This window comes from Mustela lutreola, chromosome 7, assembly GCF_030435805.1.
Source record: "Mustela lutreola isolate mMusLut2 chromosome 7, mMusLut2.pri, whole genome shotgun sequence".
In the NCBI taxonomy this organism is placed as follows: Eukaryota; Metazoa; Chordata; class Mammalia; order Carnivora; family Mustelidae; genus Mustela; species Mustela lutreola.
The window spans coordinates 116750632-116773636 of NC_081296.1; the positions used below are offsets into that span (position 1 = coordinate 116750632).

At 39.5% G+C, this 23005-nt stretch overlaps 1 long non-coding RNA gene across 2 annotated transcripts in view; it reads left to right on the forward strand.

Moving 5' to 3' along the window:
• Nucleotides 1–15089: 15089 nt before the first annotated feature.
• The window catches only part of LOC131836669 (uncharacterized), a 64860-nt gene continuing 56944 nt past the window's right edge, over nt 15090–23005 (forward strand). For both annotated transcript variants that reach the window (XR_009355715.1, XR_009355714.1), the window contains exon 1: nt 15090–15639. This is a non-coding gene — a long non-coding RNA (uncharacterized LOC131836669). The remainder of the gene's footprint in view (nt 15640–23005) is intronic.

The window sequence follows — 23005 nt, forward strand, 5'->3', positions numbered from 1 at the left end:
CCCAAATTCAGGAAGGCACAATGGAGAAAGAAGGCTACAAATGATATTTGATTTTCATGTAAATATTATCATCAATTTATTGTCTCTTGCCTGGAATACAACTTAATTTTTTATTTGTTAAACTACAAAATTTACATATTGCTAACTACTTGCCCTAAATTATTATCACTATTAGTAGACTATGTTTGACATGTAGGTGTCAGTACATAGCACATTATGGGCAACAATAAATGGTGAATATGAATTTAATATTTTTAAAATATTAAACCTATGTTAATTAAATTCTTTGCATATATACCTAGTGATTTTATCCTGCATTTTTTATTAGTTTTATATTTCTAAAAAATAGTACTTCCTCTGAATTCTCAAAATGATGCCTATAACAGCACAAATATAAGTAATATGTGATAAATATACATAAAATTTTATAATTAACAGTTAAGGAGTTTTCTATGCTTTGTGTTTTCTGTACCTCAACATTTCAATCACTTTCTCCCAGAGTAAGATTCTAAGGAAAAAAAAAACAAAACTTACAAAAAATTATCTGAGGGGCAGCTGGGTGGCTGGTTAAGCATCAGCTTGGGTCATGATCTCAGGGTCCTGGGATCAAAGCCCACTTTGGGCTCCCTGCTCAGGAGTCGGCTTCTCCCTCTGCCACCCCCACCCCATGCTCATGCTCTCTCTCTTGCTCTCAAATAAATAAATAAAGTCTTTTTAAAAATGATCTGAGAGTATTCTAGGCAACAAAATACATGCCTCTCACCCATGCTGACTGAGATAAACATGGAATTCTTTCCTTACCGTATTCCATTCCATTCCTTTCCATACCATTTATACCAGGTTTTTTTACCCTAAATCTGTAGTACTTCTTTTTAAACCATTTTTTTCTTCCCAAGATTTCCCCCCTTTGTTTGTTAACCTCTCTTTCCAGTTCCAGTTTTCTTAAAATCTGATTCATGGCTTTTCCACCCCCCCTCCCAGAAATGTTTGGAAATACAGGTATGTACCCAACTCTGAAGATTTATTTCTTTTTATTATTTTTTTGAAGAATTTATTTATTTGACAGAGAGAAATCACAAGTAGGCAGAGAGGCAGGCAGAGAGAGGAGGGAAGCAGGCTCCCCACTGAGCAGAGATCCTGATGTGGGGCTCCATCCCAGGATCCTGAGATCATGACCTGAGCTGAAGGCAGAGGCTTTAACCCACTGAGCCACCCAGGCACCCCTGAAGATTTATTTTTAATTCAAGACTTGAAGTCTCCAGCCCCATTTGCCCATTGACCATTCCAGACATTTTGGTAGGAGTTGATCTGCCCTTAATATTCTATGTTTGTAATATACTAGAATAAATTCTACATTAATCAAAATGGTTCATTTAATTTTCTAAAGGACATTAAGTGTTTTTATAAACTTTAGCTCAGTGCAAACATTTATAAAACATGTTTGGCATATTTTCCTTTTCTTCTTTTTTTATTGAGGTATAATTTACAATGTTATTTTAGCTTCAGTTTTATAATTTAGTAATTCAGCATTTGGATACATTGCAAAACAATAACCACAATAAGTCTCATTACCATCCGTTACCATACAAAGTTAACACAATGTTATTGACTATATCTCCCTGAGCTGTACATTATATCCCCATGACTTATTTATTTTAGTACTGGAAATTCGTACTACTTGACCCCTTCACCCATATCTCCACCCAGCATTCCTCTTCTCCTCTGGCAACCACCAATTTGTCTTCTATATCTATGAGGCTGGGCTTTGTTTTGTTTTGTTTGTTTTGTGTTTTAGGTTTCACATATAAGAGAAGTCACGTGGTATTTGTCTTTCTCTGTCTGACTTATTTCACTTAGCAGAATGCCCTCCAGGTCCATCCATGTTGTGAAAAATGGCAAAATTTCATTCTTCTTAATAGCTGAGTAATATTCCATTGTGTATAGACCATATCTTCTTTATCCATTCATCCATCAGAGGACACTTGGGCTATTTCCATATCTTGGCTATAGTAAATAATACTGCAACAATTATATCTCTTTGAATTAGTGTTTTCTATTTCTTCAAATAGAATACCCAGCCCTGAAATTGCTTCATCACACACTAGTGCTATATTTAATTTTTTTAGGAATCTCCATACAGTTTTCCGTAATGACAGCACCAATTTACATTCTTGCCAACAGTCCACAAGAGTTTCTTTTCCTCAGGGGCGCCTGGGTGGCTCAGTGGATTAAGCCGCTACCTTCGGCTCAGGTTGTGATCTCAGAGTCCTGGGATCGAGCCCCGCATTGGGCTCTTTGCTCAGCAGGAGCCTGCTTCTCTCTCTCTCTCTCTCTCTCTGCCTGACTCTCCGCCCACTTGTGATCTCTCTCTCTGTCAAATAAATAAATAAAATCTTAAAAAAAAAAAAAAAGTTTCTTTTCCTCTACCTCCTCACCTAACCATGTTATTTCTTGTCGTTTTGATAATAGCTATTCTGACAGGTATGTGGAAATATTTTGTTATGGTTTTGATTTGCATTTACCTGATGATTAGTGATATTGAGCATCTTTTCATGTATCTGTTAACCTTCTGTATGTCTTTTTTGGAGAACTATCAATTCATATCTTCTGCCCATTTTTAAATTGGGTTGTTATTGAGTTGTATGAATTTTTTTAAAAGATAGTATTTATTTGTTTGACAGAGAGGTCACAAGTTGGCAGAGAGGCAGGCAGAGAGAGAGAGGCAGAGAGACAGGCAGGAAACAGGCTCCCCGCTGAGCATAGAGCCTGTTGTGGGGCTCAATCCCAGGACCCTGAAACCATGATTCGAGCTGAATGTAGAGGCTTAACCCACTGAGCCACCCAGGTGCCCCTGAGTTGTATGAATTTTTTACATGTTTTGGATATTAGCCCTCATCAGGTATATAATTTGCAAATATCTTCCATTCAATAGGGTGAATTTTGCCTTTGCTGCTGGTTTCCTTTGCTGTGCAGAAGCTTTTCATTTTGATGTAGTCCCACTTATTTATTTTTGCTTTTATAGCCCTTGCCTTTGGAGTCAGATCCAAAAAAAATCACGAATACCGATGTCAAGGACATTACTACCTGTTTTATTCTGGGAATTTTATGGTTTCAGGTCTTGCATTCAAGTTGTGTTAATTTTTATAAATGGTGCAAGATAATGGTCCAATTTCATTCTTTTGCATGTAGCTGTCCAGTTTGTATAACATTTACTAGAGAGACTATCCTTTCCCCATTGTATATTCTTGCCTACTCTGTCATAAGTGAATTGGCCATATATGTGGGGGTTACTTCTGAGCTCTCTTTCCTGATTTCACTGATCCATGTGTCTGCTTTCATTCCAATACCATACTATTTTGATTGCTATAACTTTGTAGTATTGTTTGAAACCAGGGAAGGTGATACCTCTGACTTCGTTCTTCTTTCTCAAGACTGTTTTGGCTATTCAGGGTCTTTTGTGGTTCCATATAAATTTTAGTATTATTTGTCCTAGTCCAACTGCCACTGGAATTTTGATAAAGTTTGCAGTGAATCTGAAGATTATTTCGGGTGATATGGACATTTTAACAATATTTATACTTCCAATCCATGTTCATGGAATATTTTTCAATATCTTGGATTTCTTTCATCAGTGTCATATTTTTCAGTGTACAGGTCTTTCATCTCCTTGGTTAAATTTTTCCCTAGGTTTTTTATTTTTCCTAGTGCAGTTGTAAATGGGATAGTTTTCTTAATTTCTCTTTCTGATGATACATTATTGATATATAGAAATGCAACCGATTTTTATACATTAATTTTATATCCTACAAATTTACCAAATTCATTATTTCTAATAGTTTTTTGGTGGAGTCTTTATGGTTTTCCATATATAGCATTATGTCATCTGCAAATAGTGTCAGTTTTACTTCTTCCTTTCCATTTTGTATGCCTTTATTTCCTTTTCTTGCCTAGTTGCTGTGGCAAAGACTGCAAATACTATGTTGAATAAAAGTAGGGATGGTGGTACCTGGCCAGCTCAGTCAGAAGAGCATGTGACTCTCGATTTGGAGATTGTGAGTTGAAGTCATATTGGGTGTAGAGGTTACTGAAAAATTAATACATAAAGAAAAAAAGTGGAGAGTGGGCATTCTTGTTTTTTTTCTGATCGTAAAGGAAAAAGCTTTCACCTTGCAGCTTTTTACCATTAAGTGTAATATTAGCTACGCATTTGTCATATATGGTCTTTATGTATGCTGAGGTACATTCTCTCTATACTGTCTTTGTTGAGAGGTTTGTTTTGTTTTGTTTTGTTTTTAGAGTTTATTTATTTGATGGACAGAGATCACAAGTAGGCAGAGAGGCAGCAGAGAGAGAGCGGGAAGCAGGCTCCCCGCTGAGCAGAGAGCCCAATGTGGGGCTAGATCCCAGGACCCTGGGATCATGACCTGAGCCAAAGGCAGAGGCTTTAACCCACTGAGCCACCCAGGTGCCCCTGTTGAGAGTTTTTAATCATAAATGAAGGTTGACTTTTGCCAAATGCTTTTTCTAAAATTTTTTTTTTAAGATTTTATTTATTTATTTATTTATTTGACAGACAGAGATCACCAGTAGGCAGAGAGGCAGGCAGAGAGAGAGGAAGGGAAGCAGGCTCCCTGCCAAGCAGAGAGCCCGAATCGGGGCTAGATCCCAGGACCCTGTGATCATGACCTGAGCCAAAGGCAGGGGCTTTAACCCACTGAGCCACCCAGGTGCCCTTCTAAATTTATTGATATCATGATTATATTTTAATCTTTCATTTTTTAATTGTGGTATATCACATTTATTGATATGAGGATATTAAACCATTCTTGGATCTCTGGACTAAATACCATTTGATCATGGTTTATGATCTTTTGAATACATGGTAGAATTCGATTTGCTAACATTTTGTTGAGGATTTTTGTAACTATATTTATCAGGGATATCAGCCTGTAATTTATTTATCTTCTTTCTTTCTTTCTTTTTCTTTCTTTCCTTCCTTCCTTCCTTCTCTCTTTCTTGCTTTCTTTTAGATTTTATTTTTTATTGATCTCTGTACCCAGTGTGGGGCTCAAACTTAACAACCCCTGGATTAGGAATCACATGCTTTACCAACTGAGCCAGCCAGCTAGGCACCCCTGGCCTATAATTGTGTGTGTGTGTGTGTGTGTGTGTGTGTTTGTGTGGTGTCCTTGTCTGGTTTTGGTATCAGGATAATGCTGGCCTCATAAAATGAGTTTGGAAGTATTCCTTCCTCTTCAGATTTCTGGAAGAGTTTGAGAAGGATAGGTATTAAATCTTCTTTGAATGGTAGAATTCACCAGTGAAGCCATCTGGTCTTGGGCTTTTATTTGTTGGGAAGTTTTTGATTAGTGATCAAAACTCCTTACTATTCAGATTTTCTGTCTCTTCATGATTCAGTCTTGGAGGATTGTAAGTTACTAGGAATGTAGTCATTTTTTCTAAGTTGTCCAATATTTTGTCATATCGTTGCTCATGGTATCCCCTTATGATCATTTGTACTTCTGTGGTATCAATTGCAACTTCTCCTCTTTCATTTCTGGTTTTATTTATTTGGGTCCTCCTTTTTCTTGGTGAGTCTAGCTTAAGGTTTGTCAGTTTTATATATCTTTTCAAAGAACCAGATCTTAGTTCCATGTATCATTTCTTTTACTTTTATTATTATTATTATTATTATTTTAAGATTTTATTTATTGTGGCTCCTGGATGACTCAGTCAGTTAAGTGTCTGCCTTCGGTTCAGGTCATGATCCCAGGGTGCTGGGATTGAGCCCCACACTGGGCTCTTTGCTAGGCAGGAAGTCTGCTTCTCCCTCTTCTGCTGTCCCTCCCCTGGCTCTTACTCACTGTACCTGTACCCCCGGGGATAAAAATATATGTTTATAAAGAATAAAAAATTTAAAAAAAATTTTTTTAATTTAAAAAAAGTCTATTTTGTCTAATACAAGTATGGTTTTACCAGTTTCTTTTTGTTTCCATTGCATGGAATATCTTTTTCCACCCCTTCCCTTTTTTTTTTTTTTATATTTTATTTATTTATTTGACAGACGCAGATCACAAGCAGGCAGAGAGGCAGGCAGAGAGAGAGGAGGAAGCAGGCTCCCCACTGAGCAGAGAGCCCGATGCGGGACTCGATCCCAGGACCCTGAGATCATGACCTGAGCTGAAGGCAGTGGCTTTAACCCACTGAGCCACCCAGGCGCCCCAGCATCCCTTCCCTTTCAGTCTCTGTTTATTTTTACTTCTGAAGTGAGTTTCTTCTAAACAGTATATAGATGTGTCTTTTTATTTTATTTTATTTTATTTTTAAGATTTTATTTATTCATTTGAGAGAGAGACAGAGACAGAGAGAGGACAAGCAGGGGAGAGGCAGAGGGAGAGGGAGAAGCAGACTCTCCACAGAGCCGGGAGCCTGACATGGGGCTGGATCCCAGGACCTGAACATCATGACCTGAGCTGAAGACAAACACCCAACCATCTGAGCCATCCAAGTGCCCATGTTGTGTTTTTTTAATTCATTCAGCCATCCATTCATTTTGAGTGGAGAAGTTAGTCCATATATATTTAAAGTAATTATGGATAGGTGTATATTTATTGTCATTTGTTAATTTTTTTTCTGGCTGTTTTTATTGTTCCTCTCAGTTCCTTTCTTTGTCTCTTTCTTTCTTCCCTTCCGGTCTGAAACTTTCTTCAGTGTTATATTTAAATTACTTTCTCATTTTCTTTTGTGTATTTTCTATAAGTTTTTTGCCTTCTCTTTACTGTGAGGTTCATATATACTATCTTATGTATATAACATATTAAGTTGATAGTAACTTAAATATGAACACATTCTAAAACTCTACTTTTCAGTCACCCATAAAATGTTGGTTTTGATATCACATTTTACATTTTCTAATTTTATGTATCCTTTAACTAGGTGGTTTAGTTTTACTCTTTTTTACTTTTAACCTTCACATTAGCTTTATACATGGTTAATCCACTACCTTATATATATTTGCCCTTTCCAATGAGACTTTTACTTTTATATGTTGTCTTGTATTAATTAGTGCTACTTCTTTTCAGATTAAAGAAGTCTCCTTAACATTTCTTATAAGGCTGATTTAGTAGTGAACTCCCTTTAGTTTTCACTTCTCTGGAAATCTCTGCATCTCACCTTCACTTCTGAATGATAACCTTGCTGGGTAGAGTATTCTTGGTTGGAAGTCTTTTCCTGACTTTGAATATGTCAGGTACCTGGTACCTCTATAGGTTTTCATGTATAGTAACAATTTGTTTTTCTCTTGCTGCTTTTAAGAGTCTCTCTCTTTAACTTTTGTCATTTTAATTATACTTTTTCTGTGTATCATTTTTGGGTTCATTTTATTTGGAACTTTCTGGGCTCCCTGAACCTGGATGTTTCCTTTCATAGGAAGTTTTAGAGAAGTTTTCGGTTATTGTTTCTTCAAATATGTTTCTGCCCGTTTCTGTCTTCTCTTTCTGGACCCCAATAATGTGAATGTTATTTCACAGAAGTTTCTTAAGTTATCTGCATTGTTTCTTTTCTTTAAAGATTTTATTTATTTATTTGAGAATGAGAAAGTGAGAGAGAGCATGATGGAGAGAAGTCAGAGGGAGAAGCGAACTTCCTCGGAGCTGGGAGCCTGATGTGGGACTCAGTCCCAAGATTCCAGGACATGACCTGAGCTGAAGGCAGCCACTTAACCAACTGAACCACCCAGGCACACACATACCCCACCTTTTTTTCTTTTCCTTTCTTTTTCCTATTTGGAAAATAGGAAAAAAAAATTTCTAGATAAAAAAATAGGAAAAAATAGTTTCCAAATATTTCCTATTTGGAAAAAATAAGAAAAAATATTCTGGGTGGATTCCATTGCCTTTTCTTGCAGCTTACTGATTCATTCTACTTCATCCAGTTTGCTGTTGAACCCCTCTATTGAAGTATATTTTTTCAGTTCGGCTATTGTATTCTTTACCTTTGCAACTTCTGTTGGTACTTTGTAAATATTTTCTAGCTCCCTTTATTGAAGTTCTCCCTATGTTCATTCTTCTCCCAAGTTCATTTAGTTTTTATGGTCATTACTTTGAATTCTTTATAGCCTAGATTACTTATCTTTGTATTATTAAGGTCTTTTTCTGAGGTTTATGTTGTTCTTTCATTTGAAACATACTTTTTCATTTTGCTTGACTCTGTTTCTATGTATTAGACAAAAGAGCTACCTCTCTCAGTCTTGAAGGAGTGGCCTTGGTAGGTGATAAATATTCTAGTTTAACTTTGCCCTCATTCTTGCTTGTCTCTGAAACCTTTGTGATAGTCTAAACTGCCTGATTTATTCTAATGTCCTGTTGTTGAGGGTGTGCCAAGACTTGTCAGTGTTCCAAGGGGAGGAATTTCATTTTGCACCTAGTTTGAAGCATATTGAAAGCAAAGCCTTCAGGTAGCAGCTTTTTTTTTTCCCTTAAGATTTTATTTTTAAGTATTCTCTACATCTAACTTGGGACTCAAACTCACAACCCTATCAAGAGTCACATGCTCTACCAGCAGAACCAGCCAGGAACCCTGGTAGCAACTTTGAAAATATGCAAATATATATAGTACTGTCGGGCTGCAGTCATAATCCCTGCTGGCCTCAAGACCAGATCTGGAGGTACCCCCTGAGTGACAGTTGCAAAACTTGGGATTCCAAATGAGTGTATAAGCTTCCTTCTGGGAGGTCTTATTGAGCTGTTGTGAGGCCAAGGGAGTGTTGAGGATGGTGTCTCCCTGCTTACATTCCCTGGGTTACTCTGTAACCTCAGCAAGGCAGTCGGATAGTGCAAACACTGTGCACTCCCAGCTGTCTTAGCATGGCAGCAGGAGAGAGCCTGGATGTGCCTACTTAGACTCTAGATGTTTGGGAAGCCTAGAGTCTGTCCCTCAGGCTGCAACTCCAAACTAAATAAATGGGCCTTTTTCACAAGACTGGGGTTGTGTTTCAGTCTGCTGTTTATTAATTTTTATTTTAGGGAGAGAGTGTGCAAGCAAGGGGATGGACAAAGGAGGAGGGGAGAGAATTTCAAACAGACTCCATGCTGAGTGTAGAGCCTGATGCAGGGCTCCATAACATGACCTGAAATCACAACCTCGAGATCATGACCTGAGCTGAAACCAAGAGTCGGTCACTCAGCTGACTGACCCAACCAGATACCTCCAGTCCACGGTCTATGCAGTGCCCTTAGCAGGGAGGGAGGCATGGCTGGCCAAGAACTGTCTCTCTAATTGTTACATTCCTGTGGAGCTCAAATATGCCAGCCCCTTTGGCCACCAGGGCCAGCTGATCAAGGGCGGCCCCTGCTAGCACCCATAGTTTTAGCTAGATGGCTGGAGAGTATGGGGGTGTACTCACTGGCATTGGAAAGACAGCAAGAAAATGTCTTGACTGCACACATCTGCGAGCTTCAGGAATACACTGGGAGAATACTCTGTGTGCCTGTACCGGCTTTAACCTGGGAGCAGGACAATGCCACAGCAGTTCGTGTCTGCCCACCCTGGCTAGGGACCATGGGAGTGCTGCAGCCACCTGCACTCTGTAACCTCAGCAAGGCAGTCGGATAGTGCAACCACTGTGCACGCCCAGCTGTCTTAGCATGGCAGCAGGAGAGAGCCACGTGGGAGGTTGCCCACCTGCGCTGGTAGGATAGGTGGAAAGTGCAAAAGTGGCATCTGCCAACACCTCCATCTCTGGGGAGGGTTTCAGCTGTTCCCTGCCCCTCAAGCAGATGCTTTTATGTTAGCAAATGAATCTCCTTCACATACAGACCTAGGCACTTTTCAAACTGCTATTTTTTCCCTGAGTACAATGGCAAGTGAGACCGCATGAGGGCCCTTTAAAAGGATAATTTCAGTTCCATATAGGACTTTGGGTCCCTTGAACATCAGCCCTGTTTGTTTTCTAAGCCAGATGCTTTGGAGGCTCATCTCTCTGGTGCAGATCCCAAGGGTTGAGGTGCCTGATGGATAATACAAACACTCCTCTGGAAGAAGTACCAGGTGGGTGAGATCCCTCCCTACTGTGTGTCACTGAGCTGGGAATAAGGTTTTTGGCAAGACTGTCTCTACCTCTCCTACCTGTCCCATTGTGGGTTTTTTTTTTTTTTTTTTTTTGGTTTCTTAATCCTTTTTTGGAGGGAGAAGCAGATCATTTAATTTTCAGATCTTTTTCAGAGAGAAATGATCCATATGTAGCAGCAGATTTGGTGTTTTGAAGAAAAGAGGTGAGTTCGGGATCTTCCTCTGCTGCCATCTTGCCATACTTGGTATATTTTCAAATGCAGGTTTTTTTTTTTTTTTTTTTTTAAAGATTTTATTTATTTATTTGACAGAGAGAAATCACAAGTAGTTAGAGAGGCAGGCAGAGAGAGGAGGAAGCAGGCTCCCTGCTGAGCAGAGAGCCCGATGCGGGACTCGATCCCAGGACCCTGAGATCATGACCCGAGCCGAAGGCAGCGGCTTAACCCACTGAGCCACCCAGGTGCCCCTCAAATGCAGGTTTTTGAAAGTACAGTAGAATGAACAACCTATCTTGGAGGGGGCATTTTTTTTTTTTCATTGTGGCCCAAAATACATAACATAGGGGTTCCTGGGTGGCTCAGCCAGTTGAGTGTCTGCCTTCAGCTCAGGTCATGATCCCAGGGTCCTGGGATCAAGCCCTGCATCTGACTTTGCACTTGGTGGGGAACCTGCTTCTCCTTCTCCCTTAGCCCTGCTTGTGCTCTCTCTCTCTTCAAATAGATAAATAAAATTTTTTTTAAAATATACACAATATAAAATTTGTCATCTTAACCTTTTAAAACATACCTTTTTTGTATGTGGATATTCAAGGACTTTGAAGATATTTAAGATCAGGATGGGAGATGGACTCAGAGTTACATTGTTGGAAGGGGGTTAGAAGCCATTTTTAGAGTCATGCAATATATTAATCTTATAAATTTTTTTTTAGGATTTTACTTATTTATTTGACAGAGATCACAAGTAGGCAGAGAGACAGGCAGAGAGAGACAAGGAAGCGGGCTCTCTGCTCAGCAGAGAGCCCAATGCGGGGCTCAATCCCAGGACCTTGGGATCATGACCTGAGCCAAAGGCAGAGGCTTTATTTAACCCACTGAGCCACCCAGGTACCCCTAATATTATAAATTAAACACCAATGTTTTAAGCACCAATGTCATTAAGACCATCTCTTGCTTTCCATAGGCACACGTTCAAAGAGCCATTGCGGGTGTGATCAAGAGCTGTCATCAGGGCTGCCGGGTGACTACGTCAGTTAAATGTCTGCCTTCAGCTCAAGTCATGATCCCCAGGTCCGGGGATTGAGTCCCACTTCAGGCTTCTGGCTCAACAGGGATCCTGCTTCTCCCTCTGCCTGCCACTCCCCGTACTTGTGCGCCCCGCCCTCTCCCCCCCCCCCCGTCCCCCCGCCCTCCCCCCCCCCCCCCCGCCACACACACATAAATAAATAAGGCTGTCATCGTTCTTGTGGGCTCTCAGATTGGACAACTGGGGATTTTCTTTTGAATTTCCCTCCTCTGAATTCTGTCACTCATTCCTCTTGGTTTCCTACTGCCACAACTCTAAGCCAAGTTCAGCTGACAAGGAAGGAGCATTCTAGGAAATGGTCGAGGATCTGTTTATGTTATAAAGTACAGTTTCAAAGTTACAGTTGAATCCATACGAGAAACCTGTAACGACCACTTCAAGTATGATGATTTCTGTGTTTGCCTTTTAGATCCATAATACTCGGTTCCTCCTTTAGCAATCCAGTGTGATTTTTTAAAAATTAATTTATTTATTTGAGAGAGAGACACACAGTGAGAGAGGAAACACAAACAGGGGGAGTAGGAGAGGGAGAGATAGGCTCCCCAGCTGAGCAGGGACACCAACCCCAGGACTCGATCCCAGGACCCCTGGGATCAGGACCTGAGCCAAAGACAGCCACTTAATGACTGAGCCCCCCATGTGGCTCAGTGTGATTTTCAGTGGGAAGAAGGATGCAGCCTCCACTCCAAGCAGGCTTGACTTTTATTCAAAGACCACCTATGTCACAAACTCAAAACCTCTTTCCTTTACCTGAAATGCTGCTGTTCTTTCCTTCTATCTAGCTATATAATGCCTGTAATCAAGGTTCATGTCTTTCATCAAGATGTCTTTCATCAAGATGACTTGGGAGTCATCTCTCTTCAATGGCTGTAGCTTTAACTTCTAATATCAGAAACATAGTAGCCATATTTCTTCCTTTAACCAAAGCTAGTTAGAAGCAAAAAGAAAGGGAAGCTGCTACACAGATAGCAACAGAAACAAATGATTTTGAAAACTCTTTAACAAGGTTCAAGCCCACTCTTTCCAGTTGTTCCTAAAGGCTACCTCCGCAGCCTTACCTTTGTAATCATGGACTGTTGAGTCCTTCCATGGGTTTAATGAACCAATAAATTCCCCTTTCTATTTAAGTGTGTTTGAGGTGGACTTCTGTTATTTTCAAATAAAATACAATCACATAGGTGGCTGAGGCAGAATTAGAATCAGAAGCCAGATTTGTTTGCTGATCTACAACTTTGCTCACAAACGGTGCTGTTGTTCCTATGCTGATCTCCTAATTCTGTTTTGTTTTGTTTTTTTTGTTTGTTTTTTTTTTTTAATCTCTGCTAATGTACTGCGAAGAGCAGAGTGGACACAAAGTGAGAGTTGATGGGTTACTATGAGTATGTGCAGTTCACTGTGTCACCTGGAGCTAGGTTTAAAGCCTGGATCTGCCCCCGACTTCCTCTGTGATCTTTCACAAATAAATCACTTATAATCTCAGAGGCATAACTCTTCCTTGAAAAATGGGAAGAATAGCAGTCATGTCTACCTTATAGGATTATGGAAAGACTAAAATGACATTATATAGGCAGGAATTTTTTTTTAAGATTTTATTTATTTTTTCGAGAGAGAACAAAAGTGAGATCATAGAGGGAGAGGGGAGGCGGACACTTGGCTGAGCAGAGAGCCTGATGTGGGGCTTGATCCCAGGACTCTGGGATTGTCCTAAGATTGTCTTGGATTGTCCTAGGATCAGGACCTGAGCCGAAGGCAGATGCTTAACCGATTCAGCTGTCCGGGCACCCTATAGGTAAGAAATGTTTAAGTTATAAAGTGAATTAACAACCACAAACATATAATTGTAGTAGTTATAGAAAATTGGACTGAGGGTGTGCGGAGGACAAAATATGCCTTGGAACTTTTATTTAAAGAACTAAGTATGATCTCTTACTATCATCTTAACATCATCATTCAAATATCCGTCGTGATCTCCAACTCAGCATATTCAGACAGAACACACTGTCTTCGTCATACCTCTCCCAACATTCGCCACTCCCTCGAATCTGTTCTCCACACTTTCACAACTGCTTTCTGAAAGGCAAACTTGATCCCAGTTCTGCCCCTGCTTAAAATCCTCCAGTTTTTCCCTATTGCCTTGAGGATAAAATTCAAATTTTACTTTGGCATTCATGACAAACTAAATTTACGTTGTCCAGGATAGGATAGATGAGGAAAAACAGGTGACTGAGGTCTAATTTCTTCAGAACTTTGATTTCACAGAGCCTGGTTCACATCCTACCTGGCTTTTTTTTTTCTTTTTCTTCTCCCTCCCCACCTCCTGGCCAGCCCTGTGATCTACGAAAGCTGAGGGACTTTGATGGGCAGAGTGAGGGAAGCCAGGTGTTTTTCAGGCCTCACATAGACAATCTTCATCACCCTGCCCCTGCTTGTCTCTTCTACCACTGCCCAGATACCCTCATTCCTCAGTCACTTATTCTTAAATGAAGCTCCCTGAAATAGTCTGAGCTCCGGCATACCTCTGTTTCCCTCCATATTATTCCTTTCTGTCTTGAACTCACTTCTTCCATTTCTTATCTGACTGAATCCTTCAAGACCATGACTTAATTGCAGACAGGAACAATACCCTTGATTTCTACATCCCTAGCACCTAAATGTGTACTGAATAACCGCATGACCAACATAAATGAATGGGGTTTGGGGATCTATTCCTACAGAACTCCCCTAACAAGTTATTGAAACTTAAAGAGATTGTTAAGATGTTTATGAACTTGATCACTTGGCTTTGGCTTATTCTCAATGCAGCTGTAGGTTATATGATATCATTTTCTTATCTGCTCCTTATACACATCGTTGAGACCTGATGATCCTTAGAGATGTTATATTTTCTGGAAGAACCAGTGTGTCCAGTATCTACCTGGTAATACATTCTTTGTAATTACTTGACTAAATGATCACTGACAGGCATGAAGAAAGTGAAGCTTTTCCAGTTTTCATAATAAAGGTAGCAGTAATTGGCTCTTTTTACACAACATGTACTATCTGATGTGTTTTACAGGTAGTAACCAATTTAATCCTCTCAAAAGCCCTGTAAAGTCATTCTTTCTATGTTCATATTCCACATGAAAAACTGGGGCACAGAAACATGGAATATGCTCAAGGTCGCAGAGCTAGTAAGTAGAAGAGCCTACTTTCAGATGTCAGAAATGTTCAGATGTTCAGCCTACTTTCAGATGTTCAGAACCCATACTCTGAACACATTATTCTATCTTACCTCCCAAGAACTCTTAAAACTGTCAGATCATCTTTGCTGTTCTCTTATTACCATCATATTTAGGAGATTCTGTATTCTGCTTTTCAGTAAACAACAGTCAATTGACTTCTAATCCTGAGCCTCTCATGTTATATTTAGTTGATAATTAGATATAATAAACATATGTTACATAAAATGCCACATGCAGCCACAAAGGAAATAGAATAATTTTCCATGTATTTTAATTAAAAGAATGAATATTGGACTGTGTGGGTGGCTCAGTAAGTTAATTGTCTGACTTCTGGTTTCAGCTTAGGTCATGATCCTGCATCAGGCTCTACACTGAGCATGGAGTCTGCTTCAGATTCTCTCTCCATCTCCTTCTCTCTCTCTCTCTCTCCCAAATAAATAAATACAATTTAAAAAAAAAAAGAGAGAATATTGAGTGCCTTTCAAGTGTGAAGCATTAGACTAAGGGCCAGAAAATACACAAAGGAATAAAACACTGTGTTGACCTCAAAGAATAAATGATCTAGGACAGATTTTAAAATGTATACAACTTGCTGTAATTTAACAAAAAAAAACCCTATTTTTAATGCTTTAAGGAAGGTACAGACACTGTTAGGGGAATAATAATGCAGAAATTAATTCCCAGACAGGGAAGGAATGGTATTTGTGTTGGACAGAAACTGAGGAGGGGGAATTTGGAGGGAAAATATCTGAGGTACAGAAAAAGTAAATGGGCAAGCACAACAAGACTGGAGAAAGAAAAAAACCTTTCAAAAGGGTTAGAAGATTTAGAAGGCTTCATGGGAGGAAGAGGTGAGATTAGACCTCATTGTGGAAAGACTTAAATGCTAACCTAAGGAATGTGGACTTTATTCTTAGGTAACAGAGAGCAAAAAAGAAAAAAGAAAAAAAAAAAAAAAAACCAAAACAACAACAACAAAGAATGCAAAAGAATGCTGAGATCGGAGGAACAATCTTTAGGAAGATGAACTTACCGGCAATGTGAGAAGGTAAATAAAACTGGAGGCTGAGGAGACTAGTTCATAATGGGCAAGGATGAGGTTAATAAGGGCATGAACAAGAGCAGCGGCAGCGTGAGGAAAGGAGATGGCAGTGCGAGATACTCAGAGAGTATCTGTCTAGAATGAAATAATGGGAAATCAGTTTAAGAAATGACATATTCAAAGACAGTGTCAAATGAAAAATCTGAAAAAAAGTATCCAGTGTGAATGGGGCCACTGTAATAAGGAGAACCCTCTGACCATGAGGACTGCAAGTATCTCAGAAGCTGGGCAAAAGGGGTTTTCTTATATAGAGACAGGTGAACAAAGTTAGCACGAACCAGGTGTGGGGACAGGAGATGGAAGTGTCATCTACACAACAGTAGATGAGACAATGTTTTACCCCAACGCCAGTCTCTTGCCAGGCAGCTGCCGACAAGGAAGGGCAGTGTGCTGACTCAGGCTCAGGGTGGGCCAAAGTTCAGGGACCTGGGGAAGGAAAGCAGCTTAAGGGAGGTTTAGTTACTGTCATTTTGTTCCTGTTGATCAGTAAGGACAACAGTAGTTCAGCTAGTCACTTACAAGACAAAAGAATGGGAATTTGGAGGGTCTGTGTCTTCACTGTCAGAGGTAAACAAGGCAGGCATCTCACCTGAGGCTCCTGGGGAAGGGTGGTTCCTTGGAGGAAGCTCTTTTCAAAAAAGGTGAGGGGATTTCTTAACCTTCAGGTAAAGTTCTACATTATCAAATAAAATAAGGAGGCATTACTTTATACTGAGACTCCCACTGAGGAGTAAAAGTGTTAGCATTCTTTGACCTAAACCTATTTGTGTTTCATTTCAACACCTAGTGGTCGTCCACTCTGATACAGCCACGTCCAGTAACAGGACAGACTCCGGGGCAGGTTTCCCTGGCTAGCTGAAAGGAGAGCATTCCTTTTGAAACTTTTCAGGACCCAAAAGGGCATAAAATGGAAATCCTATTCAGATATCTTTCAGTTCGCAAAAATGGTACTGTTATGGGTCTTTCATATAAGCAAAGTGGCATAATGCAGACTTTCAAAAAGTGGGAGATACCTATTTTTTAAGACTTTATTTATTTATTTCAGTGGGGGAGGAAGAGGGGAAGGGTCAGAGGTGGGGGTAGAGAGAAAATTAAGCAGGCTCTACAGTGGAGATCCTGCCAAAACCAAGAGTTGGACGCTTAACCAACTGAGCCACCCTGGGGCTCTGAGATACCAACTTTTAAAATTTATTTGGAGCATGGTCATGCCATTGTTTTCAAAGTTTAATGTCCTAGGCTAGTCAGTAAGAGTAAAAGTGGTTGACAGATACTAAAATTGTTGCTGTAAGGTAAACTGCAAATGACAGATCTTGGGCTTTGAACTTGCAGTTTGAACACTGCAGTTTTGATTGTTGCCAGTTCAGGGATAATAGCAAAAGTCAGAATGAAGTTTGTCAGAGTTTATGGACTGTTGATATGCAGGTACCTAAGGTTATAATTATATCTGACAGTGCTCTATTTATAGTATATACTTATAATATACCTATGAGCAAGGTTCTCTTGCAAGTGGCAGAAACCTAACTTAAACTAACATAAAAGGTCAACTGCTGCTAGATTCAAAGTCTCAGACGATGTCATTGGAATACTGTCATACACTCGCTCTCAGCCTTGCCTTCTTGCTCTTTTTGCCTTTATTCTCACATAGGCTTTCTCTAAGCACTCAGATAGGCAGCTGGCAGAGTTGGCCATCTGCACCTTTAAGCTTATATTTCCTCAAAGCTGAAGATTTCTTCAACATTATTAGCAAATGTCCCAAAGAGGACTGTGACTGACCCTGGTGGTTCCCTCCACATGGCCAATCCCTGTTGCCATGGATATACGGGATCTAGCTAGGTCTGTACCACCTGTTTACTCCTAAAGTGATGGTGGTGGTATATGCCAAGTGCATGCTTGGTGGAAAGGGTGTATGGAATCAGCCCTGTCTGTGGAGTATGGATTCTCCACAAGAATACAGGGGGAAGATGTGTACTGGCCAGGACTGTAGCTATCATAATTCACTACTGATAAGAGAGTGGCCGTTTAAGTCCAGCATCTTGCATGTCTTTTGTTTGCTTGTTTTTAAAGATTTTGTTTTTAAGTAATCTCTACACCTGGGGTGCCTGAGTGGCTCAGTTGTTAAGCATCTGCCTTTGGCTCGGGTCATAATCCCAGGGTCCTGGGATCAAGCCCAGCATACGGATCCCTGCTTGGTGGGAAGCCTGCTTCTCCCTCTCCCACTCCCCCTACTTGTATTCCCTCTCTCACTGTGTCTCTGTCAAATAAATAAATAAATAAATAAACAAACAAATAAATAAATAACAATCTCTACATCTAACATGGGGTCTGAATTTACAATCCTGAGATCAAGAGTTGCACACTCTACCGACTGAGCCGGCCAGTGCCCTCATCTTGCATTTGTTACTCACAAAAATAATTTCAAATCCTCAATAGACACTGCTTATTTTCAAATTCTTAAACTTTGGAATTATCTTTCCAAGAAATTATTGTCCTTCTTATGACATATAAAACATTTTGGTGTGTGGCTCTAGTGAGCACTCAACAATGTTTCGTTCAACAGTCAGCCTTATTAACAGAATTTCTCAAGAAAGTCATGTATTGCAGCAGTACATAATACAAAGTGCTATGATTTATGCAAAATGTTTCACATTTTTTTCTTTAAAAAAAATTTATTTGAGAGACAGAGCATAAGCAACAGAGAGGGGCAAGGGGAGAAGGAGAAGGAGACTGCCTGCTGACCATGGACCCCCAACTCAGGGCCCTATCCCAAGACCCCAAGGTCATGACCCAAGCAGAAGTCAGATGCCTAACCAACTGAGTGACCCAGACAAACTTTCTGATCAATGTCTCTGCAACTTCAATACTCAAGCTTTTTTTAAATTGGTTTTATTGATTGTTTAAGACTAATTATTCTGCTTTGCTTAAGGCAGGTATTGTTGCCCAGGATACCAAATAGGACCCAAGTATTTCTGACTAGATTTTGGAGATCATTTAGAGACAGTTTCATCTATTAACTCCCCGGTTTTCTTCCCGGTTTCCATTTTGAGTTGTAAACCATTAAATTCTTTTATTCTCTACCTCCCATGAGATTCTTTTTTTTTTTTTTTTTAAGATTTTATTTATTTTTTTACAGAGAGAGATCACAAGCAGGCAGGGAGGCAGGCAGAGAGAGTAGGAAGCAGGCTCTCTGCAGAGCAGAGAGCCCGATGGGGGGGCCGATCCCATTATGTTGGGATCATGACCTGAGCCGAAGGCAGAGGTCCCAACCCACTGAGCCACCCAGGTGCCCCCTCCCATGAGATTCTGAGCCTGGTCATTATACTTACAGAATTTGATTTCCCATGTATGTTGTGTTGAAGGTAGTTAGGAGATAAACCTTAGAGACAAATAGAAGTGGGTTCAATTCCTAGCTCTGTTATTTGCTAGAGGTGTGATCTTGGAACAGGTAATAATGCTTATTACCTCAAAGGGTTTTTGTGGAGAAAAAAAAGAGGTTATTTATGGAAAAAGCTTAACACAGTGCCTGGCAGATAGGAAACAATGACCTCAGGGTCATTGTGAGATGGAGCCCCATATTCAGCTCTGTGCTGGGTGTGGAGTCTGCTTAAGTTTCTCTCTCCCTCTGCCCCTACCCCCTGCTTGCTCTTGCTCTCTCTCCCTCTCTAAAATAAATAAATCTTTAAAAGAAATTATTATGATTGATCCTCTTCCATTTGCAACATGCTAACATTGATGTTTCTCTCTCTTTTTTGGAGTTTTCATTGTAGCATTATTATTATTATTATTATTATTTAAGATTTTATTCATTTGGGGGCACCTGGGTGGTTCAGTGGGTTAAGCCTCTGTCTTCGGCTCAGGTTATGATCTCAGGGTCCTGGGATCAAGTTCCGCATCGGGCTCTCTGCTCAGCCGGGAGTCTGCTTCCCTCTCTCTCTCTCCCTGCCTCTCTGCCTACTTGTGATCTCTGTCAAATAAGTTAAATCTTAAAAAAAAAAAAAAAAAATTATTCATTTGACAGAGAGAGAGCACAAGCAGAGGGAGAAACAGGCTGTAGAAGAGGGAGAAGCAGACTCCCCACTGAGCACAGAGCCATCTGATCCAGGGCTCAAACACAGGATTCTGAGATCGTGACATGAGCAGAAGGCAGATTCATAATTGATTGATCCACCTGGGCACCCTAAAATGAAAATTTTAAATACACAAAAAGCATTAATTGCCCTGTCTAGTAATTTTTTGTAATTTTTGTTTAATGACAGATAATCCTGCTGCTCCTCATTCTAGTGACTTTTCTATTAACTTTTTATTTTAGCTCTTCTATTTCCTCACATCCCTTTTTCTAGATAGATTCCTGTCTTTTGGTCACTGAAAGAAAATTTATTTGAATAATGAAAGATTCTAAAATAACTCAATACGTCACTTGAAAAACTGGTTTGGAGAGTAAAATGAATTTGTCAAGTCAGTTTCTTTTAGAGCTGGTATCTAAAATTGGCAGTTATGAAGTACATGATACATCAAGAGACAGCTTGTCTATAAAACATATAGGCAACTGTAACTGAAATTCTAGAAATTTACAGCCCAAGGAACCCTATGTTGGATTCCCTTGTCATTGTTGCACTGTGTCTCATGGCATTTTTATGAAAAAAATAGAAAAGGTGAAGAAAGGCATACTATGAAAATAAAAGAAACATAAAAATTAGAAATATTTTATTGCAACACTGAATAATGAATAATGTTGTTAATGGGAGCTGTGTAATAAACTTTGTATATTGAATTGATTAGATAAGTACTTTAAATTTGAGAAATACCACTCCCAAGTCTATATTACATCATGTTAATACATTTTTTTTTTGTCAGCAATTTTAAACAGATAAATAGCTAAAGGTGCCAGGTATTACTGTAATAGTCTTATCATCCTAAGTCTATTATTAAAACAGTTTTAAAAAAAAAAACAAACAGTAAATTAATTAATTACTTAAAATAGTTTTTATTTAATTTTTTTTTTTTAAGATTTTATTTATTTGTCAGAGAGAGAAGGAGAGAGAGCGAGTACAGGCGGACAGAATGGCAGGCAGAGGCAGAGGGAGAAGCAGGCTCCCTGCCAAGCAAGGAGCCCGATGTGGGACTCGATCCCAGGACGCTGGGATCATGACCTGAGCCGAAGGCAGCTGCTTAACCAACTGAGCCACCCAGGCGTCCCTTAAAATAGTTTTAGAAGACATTCCTGTTGCCATTGACAAAAGAACCTTGGCAAGTGAAGACTTCCTTTTACTTCTACCCCTTTTGTTATATATATCCACAGTCTAGTAAGAGCCATTACTTTAAAGATTTTCCTTTAGTATTTCACGTTCATTGAACATTAGAAATTGAAAACTTTGGGATTTTTTTTTTTCTTTCAAGATTTTACTTAAATTCTAGTTAGTTAACATATAATGTAATATTGGCTTCAGGGGTAGAATTTAATGGTCCATCACTTGCACAGAACACCCAGTGCGCATCACAGTAAGTGCCCTCTTTAATGTCCATCACTCATTTACCCCATTCCCCCACCCACCTCCCCTCCAGCAACCCTCAGTTTGTTCCTTATTGTTTTTTTTCTTTTTTTAAGATTTTATTTATTATTTGACAGAGAGAGAGGGAACACAAGCAGGGGGATGGGAGAGGGAGAAGCAGGCTTCCTGCTGAGCAGGGAGCCCGATGTGGGGCTCAATCCCAGAACCCTGGGATCATGACCTGAGCCGAAGGCAGACGCCCAAAGACTGAGCCACCCAGGTGCCCCATGTTCCTTATTGTTTGTTTGTTTGTTTTTTTTAAAGATTTTATTTATTTGTCAGAGAGAGGGAAAGAGAGCGAGCACAGGCAGACAGAATGGCAGGCAGAGGCAGAGGGAGAAGCAGGCTCCCTGCCGAGCAAGGAGCCCAATGTGGGACTCGATCCCAGGACGCTGGGATCATGACCTGAGCTGAAGGCAGCTGCTTAACCAACTGAGCCACCCAGGCATCCCCATGTTCCTTATTGTTAAGAGTCTCTTATGTTTGCTTCTGGATATTACTAGAATATCTTAAACATCGAAAATGTTGGAAATAGTAAAGGATGCAAAATTTAGTCCTGTGTCTGGTCACTGAAATTTGGTCCTAGTGGACTGAAAACAAACACTTTTTTAAAGTTGTGCTTCATCAAAGAACCTCATATTTAGGCGTAGGACTCTACCATGATGCATATTAAAAATCAGTGGACTGAGATATTAACTGAATCCCACACCTATTCAAAGATTTACCCATTAAATGCTTGTTTTCCTCATCTCATTTAGCCGAAAGCCTAAAGATTAATTCACTTCAGCTGTTCTTGGCAAGTATTTGTTTTCAGTAATTAGGGCAGATGACCAAAGAAAGGAATACATGGCTTAAAGAAGGATTAGAGTGGTGGAAATTGTTGTCTCATGTTTCAAAGAGTGCCTTTGATCTCTTTTATTTTTTTATAGCTTAAGCTGCTTATTTTGTTTGACATGTTTTTTTCAGTGACTGCTGTTGGTAGCACCTCTTTGTTTGGGATATCTGCTTTTATTTTCTTTCACTGACTTTCACTGGCTTTACTTCATTTGTAACTCCAGCCTTTCCTTGACCTTCAACCAAACCTGGTTTTTGATGTATTCTTTCTGTTTTTCACAAAGACTAATGTGGTGTGGTTTTTTGTTTTGTTTTTTAAATAGAAATTCTAGCCAACAGCTTGAGGGTACTGGTAGAAGAAATACAGTTGTGATAACTTAATGGTTACATTCGTTGTGTATTCAGACCTCCTGGAAAGTGGTTCCTTTGGTAGATGCCTCTGGGTTAATAGATCTGAAAGAGTCTCCTTGGCATGTGAGTGTGTGTGTGTGTGTGTGACTATATATATACCATATGCAAAGAAATATATCATAGAAACAGAAATATAGATGTGAAGTAAGATCTTCACACAAAGAAAACACACATCTAATTAATGCCATCGTAGTATAGAGTATCTTGCCTGACTGATTCGTATATGTTTTTGGCTTGTCTCATAAAGCCATCTAGTATGGATTCACTGGAAATGTCATCAGCACAATTCTTCTTATATATTAGCTTTGTTATTTCAATATTTATGAGGGCATATACATCAAAATAGGTTGTTTTGCTTTTTATTTATGAATCATATATTCAAACATTTTTATACCTTATGAACTTAATCATAAGAACAGATAAATCCCCTGCATTTTTCATGATTTCTTCTATGTAAAAAAAGCAGATTGAAAAAGATTTTTAAAAAAGGTGCCTAGGTGGCTCAGTAGTTAAGCATCCAC